At 46.7% G+C, this 19,583-nt stretch overlaps 1 non-coding gene and 1 pseudogene across 1 annotated transcript; both read left to right on the top strand.

Moving 5' to 3' along the window:
• The first annotated feature begins 480 nt into the window (after window positions 1-480).
• LOC143406216 (pygopus homolog 1-like) lies at window positions 481-2,169 on the top strand (annotated as a pseudogene).
• A 1,253-nt stretch (window positions 2,170-3,422) lies between these two features.
• On the top strand, window positions 3,423-3,496 carry Trnaa-ggc (transfer RNA alanine (anticodon GGC)). Its single transcript has one exon. It is a non-coding gene; the product is annotated as a tRNA-Ala (tRNA).
• Window positions 3,497-19,583: the final 16,087 nt, after the last annotated feature.

Genomic DNA, 19,583 nt, shown 5'->3' with positions numbered 1-19,583 from the left:
AACACTTGCAAGTTTTTCATTTCTTTTCTAAAGCAATTTCATCCGCGAGAGGGCAGACCTCATCCTCAGAGGGCGCTGTGAGTGCGCCCCCAGGGCCGCGCCGCCCGCCTCCTGCCCACCCTGTCAGCGGCTCCCGAGGCGGCGGCAGCGAAGAAGAAGGAGTGGGAGGTGGCATCTGCGGTGGCGGAGGCTTCATCCTCGCACATGCCGGCCCTGGGCTGGGGGCCGCCCCCAGGCCGCGCTGCCGGCCGCTGCCACTGAGCCGGGGGAGTCCCCGCAGCCTGCCCCGCCGCCCCGAGGCCTCGTCCTCCTCCCAAACTTTGCAAAGTCGGCCCGTGTCCCCGTCGCCCTCGGCTGCGCCTGGGCGCCGAGGCTCGCCTCACAGCCGCAGCGTCCCTGCGAGGAGGAGGAGCCGCCTTCGCCGCATCAAAGAGACTGAATTCCCGCGGCCTGGGGGGGAGTCATGCTTGGCGGTCTGTAATGTCAGCAGAACAGGAGAAGGATCCTATTTCGCTGAAGAGAGTTCGAGGTAACCGAGAAGGGCGCCGGACTGGGGGGGCCGGGGTGAGTGCGGTGCGCGGGGCCGCGTGCCCGGCAGCCGGGAGGCCACGGGGCTTGGTCCGGGCCTAACTCCGCGCAGCCCGCGTCCCGCCCGCGCCCCAGGGCCGAGCTGCGGTCCCAGACACGCGGCCCTGGCGCCCGCTCGCCCATAGACACTCGCGCGGAGCCCTCGCCTAGCGACTCTGTGTTGGGAGGCAGTTGGAGCCGCACTCAGCATCCCTTCATACCCTCTCCTCTCCCGCCTCACCTCATCCTTAACACTCAGCACAATAGGCACCTCAGAGGGTGAGAAAGAGGCACCCCTGGCAGAGACCTCGAAGGATGCCCACCCCCCCCCAAAAGTGGTGTTAGTGGACGGGATGGGTTAGGAGGACCAGGTGTGCAACTAGGAAGCCCAGATAAGAAAAAACGAAAGGCGAATACACAGGGACCTTCTTTTCCTGCATTATCTGAGTATGCTCCACCACCGAATCCAAACTCTGACCATCTAGTGGCTGCTAATCCATTTGATGACAACTATAATACTGTTTCCTACAAACCACTACCTTCATCAAATCCATATCTTGGCCCTGGTTATCCTGGCTTTGGAGGCTATAGCACATTCAGAATGCCACCTCACGTTCCCCCAAGAATGTCTTCCCCATATTGTGGACCTTATTCGCTCAGGAATCAGCCACACCCATTTCCTCAGAATCCTTTGGGCATGGGTTTTAATCGACCTCATGCTTTTAACTTTGGGCCACATGATAATTCAAGTTTTGGAAATCCATCTTATAATAATGTACTAAATCAAAACATTAACATGCCTAATCAACATTTTAGACAAAATCCTGCTGAAAACTTTAATCAGATTCCTCCACAGAATACTAGCCAAGTATCTAACCCTGATTTGGCATCTAATTTTGTCCCTGGAAATGATTCAAGTTTTACTTCTCCATTAGAATCTAATCATTCTTTTATTCCACCTCCAAACACTTTTGGTCAAGCAAAAGCACCACCTCCGAAACAAGACTTTAGTCAAGGAGCAACTAAAAACACTAATCAAAATTCATCTGCTCATCCAACTCATTTAAATATGGAGGATACAGTGAATCAGAGCAATATTGAATTAAAAAAATGTTAATCGAAACAATGCAGTAAATCAAGAGAACAGTCGTTTAAGTAGCCCTGAAGCTACAAACAACAGCCATGCAAATGGGACACAGAACAAGCCACGACAACCTAGAGGTGCAACAGATGCCTGCACCACTGAAAAAAGCAATAAATCATCTCTCCACCCAAGCCGTCATGGCTATTCATCTTCTGACCCAGTGTATCCTTGTGGAATTTGTACAAATGAAGTGAATGATGATCAGGATGCCATCTTATGTGAGGCCTCTTGTCAGAAATGGTTTCACCGGATCTGTACTGGAATGACTGAAACAGCTTATGGCCTACTAACAGCAGAAGCATCAGCAGTATGGGGCTGTGATACCTGTATGGCTGATAAAGATGTCCAATTAATGCGCACTAGAGAAACTTTTGGTCCACCTGCAGTGGGCAGTGATGCTTAATCACAAACATTAACTAAAGTGGGGTTTTCCCTCTGTATTACAGAGGTTTGGTGACACAGGATTTTAATGTTTTACGTTATTTTTTTAAATACACACAGAAAACATTTACCTTTTAGTTTTTATTAATATTTCACTTCATTACTAGTGCAACTTTGTAAGTCTTTGCTCTCTTAAATGAGGATAATGTATGTGGGGTACTTTAGAAACAAATAAATGTTAGTAGTTATTTATCTTAACCATAAAAGCCTCTTGAAGCTTCAAAATAATATAACAAATCTAGGCAAGTTTTAACTTTTAAAATGTGTATTTCAGTGGTGAATTTTGGCTGTATCACATTAAACATTTAATTTAAAAGTTTCTGAAGGATCCAAAAAAAAAAAGAAAAACCATTAAGGAAACAAACTCAAATTCATTAAAATGAGAATCATCCCACAATCACAAGTTGAGCAGACCAGTAAACCCGAAGACCAGCCAATAAAGAGGGAAATGGCATTTCATTAAAGAGGTTTAGACCCCAGAGCCCTTATCTTAGCCTGTTAGACACACTGGGAACAAACTTCCAACCCATAGTTTAAAACATCATCTGAAAAACTATTGATCAGTGAATGCCTTTGACTTAGGAAAACCATTATCTCCACGTGTTAGGGGGTGACAGTGGGAGAGAGTGGTGTCTTGTCTTTAAGCAAAACAAACACAAGTTAAGACATTGGTGAAGGGGAAAGGTAGAGTCCCAGGGAATCAGCCATGTTCTTTCCAATCACAGTGAGCACACAATGATATGTGTCAAACCAGATATCAACCACTGACTCCGTGGATTTAGATTTGCCACAAACCTCTTGATGCCTCCATTTCTGGGTATTTTTTTTATTATAATATCCTTTCCTACCTCCCTCCCTGTTCATGAAAACCAAGATGATCATCACAAACCTCCTCAAGTTCTTCCTTGGTCGACTTCAGTCAGAATGTGTGCTGCGAAAAATTGTAGAATCAGATGGGTCCTTTACTGGCCATCAGTCCCACGGCATTAGTCATTCTGTGTTTACATGACCAAATATGGGAAATGCTATTCTTTTTATATCATTTATTGTATTTTTCTGATTGTAAAATTAAATGCATTCACTCTTGGGAAAGAACATAAGGAAACTAAGTTTCCACTCTCCCATTAAACCTGGTCACTCCCTCGAGGACATGGGTACAGCGTTCTCTGTCCTCACCTCCACTGGCAGGCAAATAAGGAGAGGTTCCACTCACCCTAAAACCAAGCCTTCTCCTCATCCCACTTTCCCCACTTAAGAAGTTTCTTTAGTCTGGGGATATAGCTCAGTTGGTAGAGTGCTTGCCTGGCATGCATGAGGCCCTGGGTTCAATCCCCAGCACCATAAAAAAAAAATTCTTTGCAATATAACTCCTGGAAGTAGTTATGCTTTCATCTGTGCTGCTTCAATTCAGCTTTTGCAGTTCTACTACTTTTTTCAATCCACTTTAAGGAAGTGTGCATTGCATGCCATGAAACGTGCACACTTCAGGTGCAAGATTGATGAGTGCTAGCAGACACACACACATAACCACCACCAAGGTCAACCCAGAGGGTGTCCCCAGGCCTTTCCTGTCCACCCACCCAGCCCTTCCCCCCAAACACACACTGAGCACATTTCTATTTCTACAGATCCACAGATGAGCTTTACCTGTCCCATACTTCATATAAATGGAATCATTGACATGTGGTCTTTCTCTGGCTCCTGTCACTCTGCATGATGATGCCAAGGTTCATCCTTGTCCTGTGTAACTGCAGTTGTTTAGAACTTCTGGGTAGCCTTGCATTTATAAACTGCGTGACTATCTGATTCTGCATCCGTTTCTTGATGGATAGATGCATATTTTCCAGTTTGAGAATATTATAAATAACCTGTTGTGAGCATTTGCATACCTGTGTATATTATGGACTTTTTAAAATTTCTTTTAAGTATCTGGGAATGGAATTGATGGGTTGCTTGGTAAGTATATCTTTAACTTTGTTAAAAAAAAAACAACTAGTTTTTATTTTATATCCCCTCCAGCAAAGCAGGAGGATTCCAGTTGCTCCACGTATCGACCAACACTTGATATTGTCTTTTTTTCTTTTTTTGTAACTGAGGATTGAACCAAGGGGCACTTAACCACTGAACCACACCTCCAGTCCGTTTTTGTATTTTATTTAGAGACAGGGTCTCACTGAGTTGCCTAAGGCCTTGCTAAATTGCTGAGGCTGGCTTGGAACTCATGATCCTCTTGCCTCAGCCTCCCAAACTTCTAGGATTATAGTCATGTGCCACCACACCCATTGATATTGTCATTTTTAAAAAAAATTTTGTTATGGCATCTCATTTTGGCTTGGCTTTTCCTTTCCCTGACAGCCAGTTGATCAGCCTTTGACATGTTCATTTCTCACTGGTAAATCTTCTTTGGTAAAGTATCTGTTCAAGTCTTTGCCCCTTTTCCTCTCATCGACTGTCTGCCTTCTCATTATTAAGTTGTGGCGCTCTTAGTGTATTCTGGAGACCATCCCTTTGCCAGATGCAAGCACTTGAGTCTTTCCCCCACTTCCTTTTATGCTCACTCCCCACTGGGCCTCTGTCCTCCACTGCCCAGGTGGCTCTCTCACCAAGATCATCAGCAACCTCACAACCCACTCAACTGGCTCATTTACAGGCTCATGCAATACCTGGTACCAGTGCTGCCTGGACTTTCAGGGCTGCTTCTTATTTCTTTCTACCTCATTGGTCCCTTCTTTCCCATCCAGTCTGTTAGAAGATCGTGTTTCCTTTGCCTGAAAACACCCAGATCCCTGTCGCTCTGGGCACTTCCACAGCTCTGCACAGGCCTGGGCCTCCATCACACAGCAGGCCTCTCCCTGCTGGGCTCAGGCTTCTTATCTGGCCCTTAGGGGCGCATCTCTACACCCCCTCTTCCCCATCTGTTAAGACGGGCATCAGATCTTGTGATTTCTCCACTCGGAACTTCCCATGGTCCTCACTTCTCTGAGGAAAAGCCAGGGTCTTTGCCATGGCCTGCAAGACCCACAGGAACGAGCCAGGTCTGCCCTCTGCGCTCAGCTCCACGGCCCTCCTCCTGTTCACTCCCCAGCAGCCTCACAGGCTTCGTGCCAGGGAGTCTCCCACCCCTGGATTTACACTAAGTGGCCTTTTCCATTCCTTCCTGGGTGTCTCCAGGGCTAACTCCTCACATCCTAAAAGCCTTTGCTCAAATACCCTCTTCTCAGTGAACCGCCCTGATGGTCTTATTGAAGATTGAAGTCAGATCCTCCTCCTCACACCAGATCCCTCTGACTTTGCTCTAATTGGAGAGGAAAGACCCAACATTTCCCACCTCCTAACATGGTACATCGCATGAGGTTTCTTCAGTGCCACCCATTCTATGAAGGAAGCCACATGAGGGCTAGGATCTGGGACTTTTGCTCACCCTTGTGTTTCCAAGTACCCAGAACACTGAAAGGCTTACCACAGGCACTTAATAAAGGTTTATTGAATAAATAAATGAGCCTGTGATATCACTATAGTTTTCTTTCCACATGGCATTCTCCTGCCCAGAAGGTGCCAGTCATCCCACACTGGGCCCAGAGGTGGCCAGCTTAGCTTTCTGACCCTTGGCTGTCATCCATGAGACTCTGCCAGGAAAACGAGAATGAGAGGTAAGAGAGATCAGGGTCTGCATTGTCCCCAATTCTCCTGCCTGACCTGGCTTTGTCCCTCTGGCCACAGTCACCGCTCCATCCGCTGACCCCTCTGCCCCAGCCCCATGTTACAGGCCCATTTCCTGCTCTTCTAGGCTTAGGGATAGTGAAGCCCTCCTACCAAGGCCAGTCCCTGGTGCTAGCATTGCTGAGGTCCCCAAAGGCCCCCACTCTCCATAGATCTCTCTTCTCCTTAGCAGTGCTTGGGCGAGCACTTTCCTGCCATGACCCAAGTGGATACACCAAGCTTGTTTTAAGCCCAAACCCAGTCTCGTGAAGATTCTATCGACTCTCAACTTATACATTTCAGCCACAGCTTATATATATTCACATTTATTTTTTAACCCTTTCTTCTTAACTCACCCTCTGCAAAGACTTCCAGAACCTACCGCCTGGAGTTAGACCAAACTTCACTGCTTAAGGACACAAGCATCCCTCACTTCAGACACAGCTTCAAGCCTGGGGGCCTTTGGACCACCATCACTAATGGCCCCCTGGATTTCTACATCTCTCATGTTCAACAATTTGCTAGAGTGAATTTCAGAACTTAGGGAAGAACTAATGATCATGATTATATTAGGCTACACTAAGGACCGACCAAAGGGAGAGTCACAGGGTGAGATTCTGGAGCATCCCAGAGGCAAATCTCCCTTGTCCTCAGGACATCCCTCCCCCACCACCTGCCTCTCTGAACACCGAGGTGCCACAATGTGCACAGCATCACAAATCAGGGTTGTTAGCCTGAGCTCTGGTGTCCAGAGGTTCTAGCTCTCTCAGGGGTTCTAGCCATAGCTTATGGATCGAATCTTTGGCCACACAGTGAAACTCAGTTTCCCTTCCCTGAAATCAGGCTCTGAGCCCAATGCTCCAAGCACATGTTTGGTGAAGAGAGGGAGAAAAAAACGGGCACCTTCTCACGTGCCAAGGTGGCCTTTCTCCTCAGTTGGCCATAACCACTCTTCTAGCTGGCTCTCTCTCTTAACCTAGAGTAGACTAATGGTGCCCCCTGCAGGCTTCACGTCCCTGGGCATGTCCCATCCTAAGCAGCAGCCTCAGGCCTTGGTGGTCCTGATGGCAGCTTTAATCCCATCTTCTACATGAATGTCATCCCACACGCTGCTCAGAAGAGGTGCCTTCTGCAGGTCCCCAGCCATGCTGTAGACCCAGCCCCATTTATCCATCATAACCTCCAACACAGAAACAGCAGAGATAGATAGGATCCATCTGCTCTGCTTCTTGGGATCAGATCATCAAGGTGCTCCACAGCACCGTGCTCCCCAGCACTGTGCTCCCCGTCTGTGATACACATCCCCCCCAGGCACGCCTGTGCCCTTCTGGGTCAGCAGCCCCATGGTTAAACAGACATCCAGTCTGGAAACTGTCAGTCTCTTCCTACTTTCTGGCCCATAATCTCCCTTCTCTCTGTGCCCACTTCTTCTCAGATCTTAGGATTTTCTTTTTCTCAGGAGGGTTCTCATTTCCTTGGGGAGAGGTCCTGGAACCTTCTCAGATGACCTTGAGCCACAGTCTTCCCCAGCCTTTCCCATCTGGGTGAGAGCTATGCCCTCCCCAGAACTCCTTTCAGTTTCTAGGCTCCACTGTGGGTGTCTCATGATCCACAGCATTTCCAGCCAAGATGAAATAGCACCATCTAAGTTACCAAGTGAAACTCAGCACTAGCACCACAGGGCATGCACCATGTGGTAGCATTGCTGAATGTCACGTGCCAGTGTTCCTCGGTTCTTCTGCCTTTTCCTCTAGAGAGATTTCCCACAACCCTTCACCCCGTGGTGCTGGGCTTGCTGCTTTCTCTCAATTCCTTCTCCTGGGTTCCCACCTCCTTCCTCACCCTTCTCCAGGTCTCTCCACTGTTCCGTCAAGTTCCACTTCTCAAAATCCTTCTCACTCAAACTTCTGTATTCTTTTCATCTAATTCATAAAGATTGAGCCGTCTCATGAGCAACGTAAGCAACATTTGTTATTAGCAGCTGTTTTCAAAAGTGCTCGAACTTTGTTTTTCATCCCTCTTCTTGTTTTCTTTCTCCCCTTTCCCACATGTATGCTTTCCTTTATTCCTAAAATGTCATTACCTTGAGGTCATCAAGGAACATGTACCCTAACTAATCCACTGATGCTTATTATGTACATTATTACCTAAAGCTCCTGATACCTATGCAGACCACGGGTGATGGTTATTACTGTGATTTTAAATATAGAGTATATCACAACCATGAACTGTTCTCATACCATATCTATTGCTAAAAAGGAAACTTGAAGTCAAAGACACAAACCTAAGACTGCTGAGTTTTTTCTGAGTAGATTCTTTGAAACAATGACAACATAGTGTCGTAGCCACTCCTGCTCCAAACATCTCTGAAATCAATTCTATTAAAGAAAAGCTGCACCAGTTCTGGAATGAGAATTTCTGTACCCAATCACGGGTGTTTATAAAAACTCAGGGAGTTATTGATATAAAATCAGTTTTCTTGATTTTTTTTTAAATCATACACTTTAAATCATATTTGGTGTTTTTTCCAGTAGGTGGCGTATCAGACTAGAAAAAGTAGATCAATGTGTGAAAGCAAATTTTTTTCTTTCTACTATTTTGAGGAAATTTTATATATATACCATGATGCACCTAATGGAGTTACTAATTCTTTTAATTACACCAATACGGCAGGATTCCAATTGCACTCGGCCTTACAGCCAACTATATTTTACTTATCACATTACCATAATAATGATGGCATAGTGACAATGGTAATGGGTATTTTTATAATACCTCTCATTTTAAAATTGCTTATCAAGCCATACATGAAGCCTTCCAGCGTATCTAAAAGAGAAATTATGCATATGTAGAGCCAAGAAAGATCTGTCTGTCTCCTAAATCCTCTATTTCTTGAGGTTTACACCTTTGTGGAAAAGAGCATCAATTTTAATATTCAGTCAAGGCCAATGTCACCGTTTCTAGCATGGGATCCTGATTGGGTCACCAATTCTCACAGGGACTCCTCTCTCTCCCCTACATTTATGAAAAGGTGATAAACTAGATCTCTCTAAGGCCCCCTCCCTGCTTGAGAATCCCTTACTTGCCTGACCTGTATATAAGTATTTCCTTAACAGCCAAATGTCAGGAGCCAGATTTGCTGAGATATTTAGGTTCATGTAGCAAAGATGACAGTTGCTATGTGGTCTTGGCCTCAAGACCGAAACTGGGAGAACTGCAGACTTGTGGGGCCGTAACTCCTCTCCCCCATCCCCATCACCACTATTAGGAGAAATGTCCCACAAGGACACCTTCCAAGTGGTACCCTACAGCTGGTTTTTAGCACAAGAAGATCCTGCTCAAAACCCCAGGAACCTGGGATAATACTACTCCTGAGGTCCGCACCTGCATTTTCAAAGAAACTTTAAATATGATCTGGTCTAACCTCCTCACTTTACAGGTGAGGAAACTGGAGTCCAAGGAGGCCTGGTGACTTGAGAACATGACTCGATGTTCAGGGCAGAGCCAGGCTATTCTCCCTGCCCCCCACCCCAGCCTGCCCCTCCTCCTTACACCCATCTCCTAGGCACTGGTTTGTAGGAGCTCCCTAGTGATCCTCGCAAGGAGAGCAAGAAAACTCAAAGTCCTGCCCTTGCCTCCAAAGAAGGGAAAGGCAGCCCTTCAAGCCACTTTTGCCGCTGGACAGTGCAGTGGCAACAAGAAGAAATGCCTAGATTGAGACTGACCTCTTTTTCTTCGTTTTGCATTCTCAAGGCCAGCTGATCCAGATGTGGAAAGAGCCCCCATTCCCCTGTGCAAAGTTTATTCTGTCCTAAAAAGGATTGAGCCAAGTCCTTCTTAGCTATGCAGGCCAAGTTTCCTTTTGCTGGTCTTTGGATGCAAAGCCCCCAGACCCAGGTGAAGGCAGAAGATGGGCTCAAGAGATGGATTTGTCTGCTTTCACTTGAGGGTAGCCTACCTCTGGCCTTTCTTAAAAATAACTAAATATTAAATCAAAGTCCTCCACGTAGTCTAGCTCAGTGTGGGGCTAGTCAGTTTTCAGATGGGCACCTGTAGTCTGCATCCTTGGTTGTTCTTGTCACATGGCTTAGGAGTTGGCCAGAGGCTGGCATGTTGATCCACAGTGATGGGCTGGGGGCTTTCTGTCACATGGTCCCCAAAATGGGCTATGCTGAACTCAGGACTCCAGATAAGTGGGGAATACCCCAAGGCACGAGAAATCACGTCCAGATGAACATTCGGCAGGTCTCTTGCATGTGGTACAAGCTGGAGTTAGGCAGCTCACACAGCCTGGTGGCCATAAAGTCTATGCGGGTTCAGCCACCTGAGTCATTCAGAGAGCACTATTCCTCTGAGAACAGAAGTTCTAATGGAAGTCAGAGTCGGGGTCCCCAAAGCTTGCACACACACCCAGAGACACATGTACCCAGATGGGTCAGCCAGTGATGACCATTTTATAAATATCACGAGAGCACCTAAGTGTTACAGGCCATTTCACATGGATCATAAGTTGACCGAAGGTGCCGCAGGAAAAGAAGCAGGTAAACAAGTCCAGGGGTCAGGTGCTGTCCCCAGGCCCAGCCACCCAGGTCTGTCATCTGTCTACCCAGTGATCAATGTTTAACAGGCATCTGTGGTAAGAGGTAACAGGTAACAGGTTCTCCCTGAATTATGGTCCGTGTTCTCCACGAATTATGGTCCCTAGAAGAGGAACAGAGACAGGGCTGCACCACCAGGCTGGTGACAGACCCACAACTAATATGACCTTTTTGCCTTTCACTCCAACCCACAGTTGTTCTGTGTCCTCTCCACTAACATAGAGTGGTCTAGAATCAGAAGAGGCAGAAAACATTTAGGTGAATCTACCCTTGACCCTGGGACTGTCCTGTTCTTTCCTATTCAACACTGGGAATGGCCCTAGGCCTGCAGATGTCCCCTCTCCTGTTCCTAGGTGGAATGGAGACTAAGATGGCAGGGGAGGTATGGTCTCTGCTCTTCAAACTCCCTCTTCTCTGAAGTCTGTAGGAGTTTCAGGTCAGGAAGGGGCGGTGGCTGTGGATAAGGGATGCTAGCCACTGGTCATTGCTTCTCTCACCTAACATCTGTCTGCATTGGCCTCTGCTCAGGTTCGGCCATTAGATTCAACTTGGAATAAAAACATTCATCAAGATGGAATGTTCTAAATGCTACATCTCTGAGCTAATTCCAAGTATTACCCACAATTAGGGACTGGGAAAGGCTACAGGAAATCACAGACCTTCAAGAAACCATTGAACCCCAAAATACTTTTCTACCACATAGGCAGGGCCCATGTGGAACTGGGTCCTTTCATCTCAAGAGAGGGTGTCCCGCCCTCCCTTCATCCAAAATAATCCAGGCTGTCTAGTTCTTCTGTGTTCCTCCTCTAGCTTCTCCATTTCATCCCCAAAACAAACAGGCTGGTGAAATCCCTTCTAACTCTGCTAATACAAACTATAGCTTTAAAATGGAAATGAACTGAAATTGCAAAATAATACCTGAACGGCATTAAAGTTTTAACTCCCAGTGTAGGACCTGCGTCCCAGCCTGCATCAGTACGCTTTTAATGGCTTAATGGTAAATGTTGAACAAATTAGTGTCCCCTTAAGGTTGTCCTGGGGCACATGGAGTCACAGTCTTTAATTTTAATGAGACTCTATTACACGATCTCTTATCACCTCTTAACTGCCAGGAAATGACCACCACTAATTGTACAGCCAAATAGCTCACTCGGACCCCAAAGAAATTACCTTGAAATTATTACACTTAACCATGGCAAATGCACCAGGTTCACTTGAGAAGAGGGGCCACCTGGCAATGGGAGTGAAATGACATCATATGTCATTTACTTCCTTAGGCTTCTCAGGTAGAGCTTCTCTTGCCTTATCTGGTTTAATACATTTTCTCTTTTGAATGTAAATACTTAAAATGTAGCTTATCCTCTGCCTTCCTAATTGACAGGACCAGGCTCCTTCAGTGAGACGGACTGTCCCTGCAGCCAGCCATTCTTTCTCTGTGACCGGGTATGGCTAGGAATGCCAATCCTTCCTGCTCCTCTTTGACTTTGGACTCCCTCCTTTTTCCTGTAGTGATGCCCTCCAGCAGAGACCACCGAACCCTGTCTTCCACCAAGAAAGGCCCGTGTGTGGCAGTCTAGATCAGTGGGGGGACCGAGCCCACAGGGCCCAGGAGGAAGAGAAGTAGCTGTGACAGAGGCTGTCTGTAAAACATAGGGACCCCCTGCTCAGCTTCCCACAGGCACCCGGGCCTGAGCGAGCGCATCCACCAAGGACAATGAGGAGGGTTCCTGCCCGTGGGGGAGGCCACGTTCTTCATTCTTAGAGTCTCCAGCTGGCCCTGAGGAATAAGCTGACTTTCGAGGGATTTGCACAAAAACCATACAGATTGCCACCTGGACCTGAGAGCCGTCAGGGGGAGGTGAAGACCCCCAGGTGGCGGGCCTCAGTGCTCACGTAGAGGTGAACACAGCAGTGATGGTGAAGAAGTCGCTCAGGTGGGGCTGGGCCAAAGGCAGTGGGGGGTTACTTGAATGAAGTTTGGGGCACAGATTTCTCTCAGGCTTGACTCCCCATTTCTGGAGATAAGAATGTTCCTTTCCTCTTGTTGAGGGAAGGCGTCTTTCACGGGGGAGTTTGTGTCCTGCTTTCAGCAAGAAAAGCAGTGACCCAAGTGCCCTTCCTGCATCTGTGGTCTCTAAGCATCTTACCCTCGAAGCGTCGATTTGCCAGACCAGCACTTTTGGGGTGTTGTGTTCTGAACCCCTCAAGACCTTGCTGGTAAAGGTAGGCTCAGCCCAGGCTGGAGGGGTCTGGCATGTTGGGGAGCAGCAAACCACCCCCAAGTGCAGGTGGGGCAGGTGGCAGCACCCTGTGGGGTGGGTGTGGGGGCACAGAGGGCTCACTTCTAGTCTATGACTCCAGCAGGCACCACTGGGACCTCTGCTTCCCCCACAGGAAGCTCCTTCCTCCTGTGACATCCCTGCACACCCTCTACATGGTGCCCAGCTGTGTGCAGGAAGTCAGGGTTGATCTTAAGGTGTGTGTTGAAGGGTGCATTTGGAGCTGGGAGACAGTAAATTGGTTGTTGAGAGAAAGGGAACCATACACCTTAAAGAATGGTGGGGTCTGGGCAGGAGACACTCAGGAGAAGCTCATTTTAGGAATGAGCTCCTGGTGAGGAGGGTCCCAGGAGGCAGGGGTCTCTGCTCTCCAAAAGCAGGTTGGCGACTGGGGCTCTTGATAAATTGCATCTGAGAAGCAGGTGGGGTGGATTTGGGTTCAAATTATTTACCATTGCCAACTGAGATTCCTGCTCAATGTTTTTAAATTAACGGCTTTATGAATGAATTAAGATGAGGAATTTTTATTATATTCTTAGACAAATCACAACCAAACAGGATCAATGATAAGTTAATGACAGAATCAAGGTGTATATGCTGGCACTGGAGAAATGGCCGGGAGAGGGAATATGCTCTCTTTCATTGTTGTTTATTGTTTCACGGGGTCTTTTTTTGTGTGTAAGTTTCTTACGGTTGCTGTAATAAATTAGCATAATTTAGAGGCTGAAACAACACAAATTATTACCTTACACTTCTGGAGGTCAGGAGTCTGCATGGACTGAAGTCTAGGTCCAGAAAGGCCGGTTGCCTCTGGAGGTGCTGAGAATCTGTTTCCTGGCCTTTTCCTGTTCCCAGAAGTCTCCTGCATTTCTCAGTCACCTCCTCATGCAACCCAGCTGCTCAACTCCAAGGTCAATTCTCCTCCTCTTCACCCTCTCACCTCCCTCCCATAGGGACTCTTGTGATTCCAGGAGGCCCCTCCAGATAACCAGGAATAATCCCCTGTCTCAGGATCCTCACCTTAATCGCATCAGCAGAGTCCCTCCTGCTGTGCAGGACTGGGGGGGGCCCACTCTCAGGTTCTGGGAATTAGGACATGGATATCTCAGGGGAGTGGGGGTTGTTATCCTGTCCACTGCATCTCTGTTCAGGAATTCCAGGGTGGTCTTATGCCCTCATGGCCGCATAGAAAAGCCTTGCCTGATCTCACTACTCTGAGGTCTTTGTGCTCAGCAGGGGGACAGCACCACCTCGTGGTCATGCCAGGCAAGCCATCAGCTGCCCACTTCCCTTCCCTGACCTGTCCATGTCAATTCATCCCCCACAACATCCTCATCTGCCCACACCCTCTCTCTCAGGAGCAGAGCAGGCAGAAATGTGAGGGAGAAGGAATGAGATTCTCGTCCCCAGGGACGAGGAAACATGGACCATGTTCTCCTCTTCTGTTTTCCCCCTGCGCCACCCTCCCTGTCTCTCTTATTGGGAGCTTCCTCCTGAGCTCCATCCTCATGCTTGACAGTTAAGGCTTTCTGAGGGCCTTTAACATTTATCATATTTTCCATTTTAATTGCTATAAAATGTTTCCCTAACTGAACAGGTAATTTGGATTAGAATCATTTGTCACTGCCCACTTCTGTGTGTTTTTAAGTAATGACTTTATTAATGAGTTAAGAATAAGAGTGTTCATCATATTTTTAGATATAAAACCAAGGAGGATCACTAATATGTCAGATGACAGAATCAAGATTCAAAAACTTTTGAGCAGACCATTGTTGTATTTCAAAACAAAAGAAGTAGAATTTCATATAAATAAATGTAAATTTCAGTATCAGGATTCAAGCCATCAACCTTGTAGATATAGAAAGGGGGGCAAACTTAGGGAGATAAACCAGGACTTTCACTGGGAGCTCAGTTCAAATTATAGAAAGTGACCACCAGAGAACAGCCGACGGAGGGCAAGGGGCCACTATGTGGTCAGGTCATCTCTGAGCACAGGCTTTAAGGGCGGCATTAGCAAAGACCAGCACATTTTCATTGAGAGCCTACCATGTGCTTGACCCAGCACTGGACCTGAGGACACAAAAAGATGTGTGAACACAAAGATTTGATACCTTTTAAAGACTGTGCCATACTATATTTTGCATGCGACAGAATACTAGTCATCCATAAGATGCAATTCATTTTTTTTAGTTATTGACACAGGAAAAAGCTTATAATGCATTGGTAAATTTTAAAAAACAAAATCAGGTGTCTGTAGGATTCCACCCATTTTTTGTGAAAACAAATAATATACATTTTTAAATTATAATAATTACTTAATTATTTAATAATTAAGTATTAATTATCACCAGTTGACTCTTTTCCTGAAAATATGCACTACTATTTTTCTATAATGGATACATATTGCTTGTATCCATTTTTAAGTTCTCCAACAAATAAATTAAATTATAAAAAGTACTGCAGCCCACCATCTCGGTGAGGCCTTGGTTCACTTCACATCTGGCAGTTAGGGACTGTGACAAGTGAAAGCAACGGCCGTTACCAAGGCCTGCCAACAGATGGCGCCAAAGGAGCCAGCTAGTATTAGCAGAAAAGGTAGCCTTTGCTCTGAAGAAATTTTAAAAGATTTAAAATATTTAAGATTCTCTGGCTGGAATAAGTGTTTTGTCAAGATGCATTTGGCGGTATATAACATTTTGAAAATGATAGTGAAACACGCATATGTTTGCTTTAATGGGGTTCTTTTCCTTCTTTTCCCCCAGACTTTTGTTATCATATTTCTCATGCACAAAAACTCACAGTACCACTTTTGCAGATCATGACTCAAAAATTCCTGAGATGTGATGATGCTTCGACACTGAACCCTGAACTTTCAATGGTTTCCAAGTCTGTAGTGAGCAGTTTCATGATTTGGCTATAGAGAGTTGTTAATAATGAGCGCTCATTCATCCACAGAGCTAGTTCCCATCGTGGAGGGAATGATGCCCACTGCCCTGCACTCTTTCTTCCCTGGCACCTCACCTTCCTTCCCCCAGCATAGCAGGCCTCCTGCCTCTTGGCCTGGTCAGTCCCATTATTACCAGTGACTGAAGCTATCATTTCCCAAGTTTTCCAAGTGGCTGCTGGTTCCAGCTCCCTCCTCCACCTGGTCCCCAGAGTTCCCACAGGAGTACCCCCCAGGGGACCCAGGCCTGTTTTCTTATGACCCACCCCTTCCATGATAATGACCTAGCAGGTGTGGAACTCACACCAGAGGAATGAATGGATCCAAAGAGGTTTTCAGCTGGTGGACCCAGGAAGCTCTAGGAGGTCACAGCTGGGGAAACACACTAGACTGCATCTCTCTTTGTTGGCCTGTGGTCAGTACTGGAAATGGAACCCAGCGGCTCTCTACCACAGAAATCTCCATCCTCTTAATTTTTTATTTTGAGACAGGATCTCATGAAGTTGTCCAGGCCAGCCTCAAACTTGAGATTCTCCTGCCTCAGCCTCTGAGTTGCTGGGATTATACTGCATCTATTTTAAAAAGCAACTCAGAAGAAGTTGTTATGCGGGGACACAAAGACTAGTCAAGGCCTTTGATGTGTGACTCCATCCTTTGTATTTTGCACATGGGAAATGTGACCCAAAGCGTGCCTTGTTTAGTATGCATGTGCAAGCCATTCTCAGGACGCTCTTTCCATCTGCTTCATTTCTCTCCCTCTGCTACCAACTCCCCTCCCTTCCAGAAGAACAAGCTCTGCCTGAGCAGAGGCTCCCCAACTCCCCTAGGTTCTGACACCCCCTGCCTGAGGCAAAAAGTCATCTTCTGTGTGAAAAGCAAGAAAGCAATGTCGAATTGCAGCATTTGGGGTCCAGGTGTAAATATGTGTGCAAGATCTCACATCTGAAGATCCACCTTGCTCTGTAGCAGATATACCAAACAGTGAACATAATAGCTCTGTGAGAGGGCACAAAGAAAACTCAAAGCTATAGGCACAAGAAAACTCAAAGCTATAGGCACAACTTTGTCTATTTCAGAGCTCACTATTAGAGATTAGATGGAGCAGATCTTACTCCATTAAAGCATGCAAGAATCTTAGTCCAACAGGCAAATTATCCATAGAAAATGTGCACCCACCAAAGATCAAATCAGAACAATTCTTCATTTAAATAGCTCAAATTGTTTTCAGTTAACCTGTGTGAAGGAAGAGATGACTTCCATTTTCCTGGGCTATATTTCAGAGTCCACGCTGATGAAATAAGATATCTGGAAGTCAGAATTCAAAGAACAATGCTATCACCTGCAGGGAAGATTTGATTCTGGTGCAGGAGAGTCACCTTCTTCTAACAGTGTCTCGTTTTCTCCTACAGCTGGATCATTATCCTTCTGTGAGTTACCACTTGCCAAGTTCATCCAACACACTCTTCAATTCCCCCAAGGTGCTCTTTCTTGGAAAAGTTATAGGTAAGAATTTGGTTCTTTGAGTATAGATATATGTTAAGAACACACTGGGTATAAGAATACAGTAAGTAATATGAATTTGCATTTTTAAATTACCAGGTAATTTTCTCTCATTGGGGTCAGTCACAAATACCTGCTCCACACAAGAAAAGCTGTGCTGTTTTTCTCAGTGATGCACAAGACAAGTGTCATCAAATCATCTCTGGGGTAATTACTCCTGTGACACATTCTAAAGCTCATTCCACTAATTCTCCCTTGAAACACACTGTGACTGGTGCTGGGGGCATCTGAGTCTGTGACAGAAATGAAACAAATGTCATTTGATGGGTAGCATAATTGAGAACTCAACTGTCCAATGTAAAATTTACTTCTGCATGTAAAATTTATTCTTTGGTTAACTGAAGACCTCTACCTTTGAGCAATATTTAATTGAACTTTTTCTTCATATAAGCACATTGGAAATAGCAGGATGGTGGTAATGCACAGGCTGGGGGAGAGGTCAGTTTTTGTGCCCAGTGGGTGATGTTACTGAAGCAATGCCTAATCACTAAAGCAATGAGTTTTAGGAAAGAGAGAGTTCGTTCCCACAGCAGCCGAATGAGAGGAGGGGGAGCCCTCTGGCTCAAGTCCACTTCCCCAAAGGTAGGGGTGAGGGGTATTTATGGGGTAAAGAAACAGGCTGATCTGAGGTGTGGGAAAGGCGACTGGCAGGAGAGGGAGGTGAGCAGTAGGCGGTCTGCACAGGTGCAGTCCATCTTCACGGCTCTTCACAGGATGTCAGAGCAAGGCAGTGTTAGGATGGTCTTCAGCCAGTTTGAAATAGACATGGTTGCCTCCAAATCCCCCCCAAAAGTACTTAGACAACCATCCTCCAGGTGACCATGCATTAGAAGTGCTAGCTGTAGTAGAGCCAGCAGGATCTTATTTCACTGTTTAGCCAAGCAACTTCTAAAACTTTGGATCAACCCAGTCTGGAAGCCCATCCCAGAGAGACCAGCTGAGAGAAAGTTTTGGGGAGAATGAAAGGTTTTATTCAGTGACCAAAGAAGGGAGAAGCATGCCAGAGCTCTGCTCACAAATCAGCCTCTCCTCTCCTGGGAGCTGAGGGGTTCAACGCGGAACAGGAATGACAAGGGAGAGGGACAAGGCTAATGAAGGCCATGCATATTCATGCCTTTTCTTGGAATTGGTTGAGATCTTCCAGAAAGTCGGGCGCCACCTCTTTTCATCCGTTCATACTCCAGTGTTCCCGTCACGATGACTGATGGTGTCCTTAACCTCGAACAGGGAGGAGAGAGACTGGGCAAGTCTAGGTCACGTGAACCCTACATGATAGCTCTGGACCAAGCATGTCTCAGATGACCAACGTGTCTCTGTGCAGAGCTGAGTGGAGTCTGACCCAAAGGTTAAGGCAGCAAAGGAGAGGGACAGAATATGAAGACGGAGAGGCGGAGTTACTCATCCTGTTCCAGTCACCCATGAGACATCCGCAGGCCCCAGTGACAGTCAGTGTTTTTAGCAAAAGCAGCCTTCCCATTCCTGTAAAGAACCTAGACAACCATTATCCTCCGACCCTACTCGTCAAAGTGTGATCTGCTGCAGAGCTAGAGGGAGACTAAAAGTGTATTACTGTGTCCTCCGAAATTGGTGACTCTTACGTCAACTAAGAGCAAGTGAAGCGAGAGGGTTTATCCAGGTTTTCCCTGGGGCTCAGAGGACAGGCTGTGCACTTTGGGTTTAAACTTTAGTGAGGAAGGGAGAGCAGCTCAAACCTCTTACAAGAGGAAAGAATTTATTAATTTTATTGTCATCAGAGTCCTGGTGACAATGATCAGAAGAGCATCAACAGTAAAAGTGCTCATTTATGGAGATGGAGGGGCTGCAGAAAATGAGGAGTGGGAGGAGCAAGAACCTGTAATAGGGGCACGTGGTGTGCTCTTCCCTGGGATCTCCTGCAGGCCAGGCTCCGTTTGAAGCAGTATGGATATATGATCCCATTTAACCTCATAGCAACTCTGTGAGGTAGCTGGGTTATTATCCCCACTTTATTGATGAGGAGACTGAAACACAAAGAGGTGAGTGAGAGGCCCTGGGCCACTGGCTAACAGGTAGCAGAACCAACACCTGGAGGCGGCTCTGAACTGCTGGGCTGGAATCTCTGTGGTGACTACCAAGGACGAAGAGGAGGAAAGCACAGAGGAAGGCTTGGGCAGGAGACATAAGGGCTGGGTCTGCACCCCAAACCAGAAAGGGGCCACCAGCAAAGAGTGTCCCTGGGCTTAGGACCAGGAGCACACAGATCTGCTGGTGAGTGAGGGTCCAGAAGAGAGCAGGGTAAAGCCCAGAGGAAGAGCCCGTAGTCGGTGGGTAAGTCAGTGGGGAGAGGTGGCTGATCCATCAAAGGGTGGGAG

Source organism: Callospermophilus lateralis, chromosome 1, assembly GCF_048772815.1.
Source record: "Callospermophilus lateralis isolate mCalLat2 chromosome 1, mCalLat2.hap1, whole genome shotgun sequence".
NCBI classification, from domain to species: Eukaryota; Metazoa; Chordata; class Mammalia; order Rodentia; family Sciuridae; genus Callospermophilus; species Callospermophilus lateralis.
This window is presented reverse-complemented; position numbering and strand designations above follow the sequence as displayed.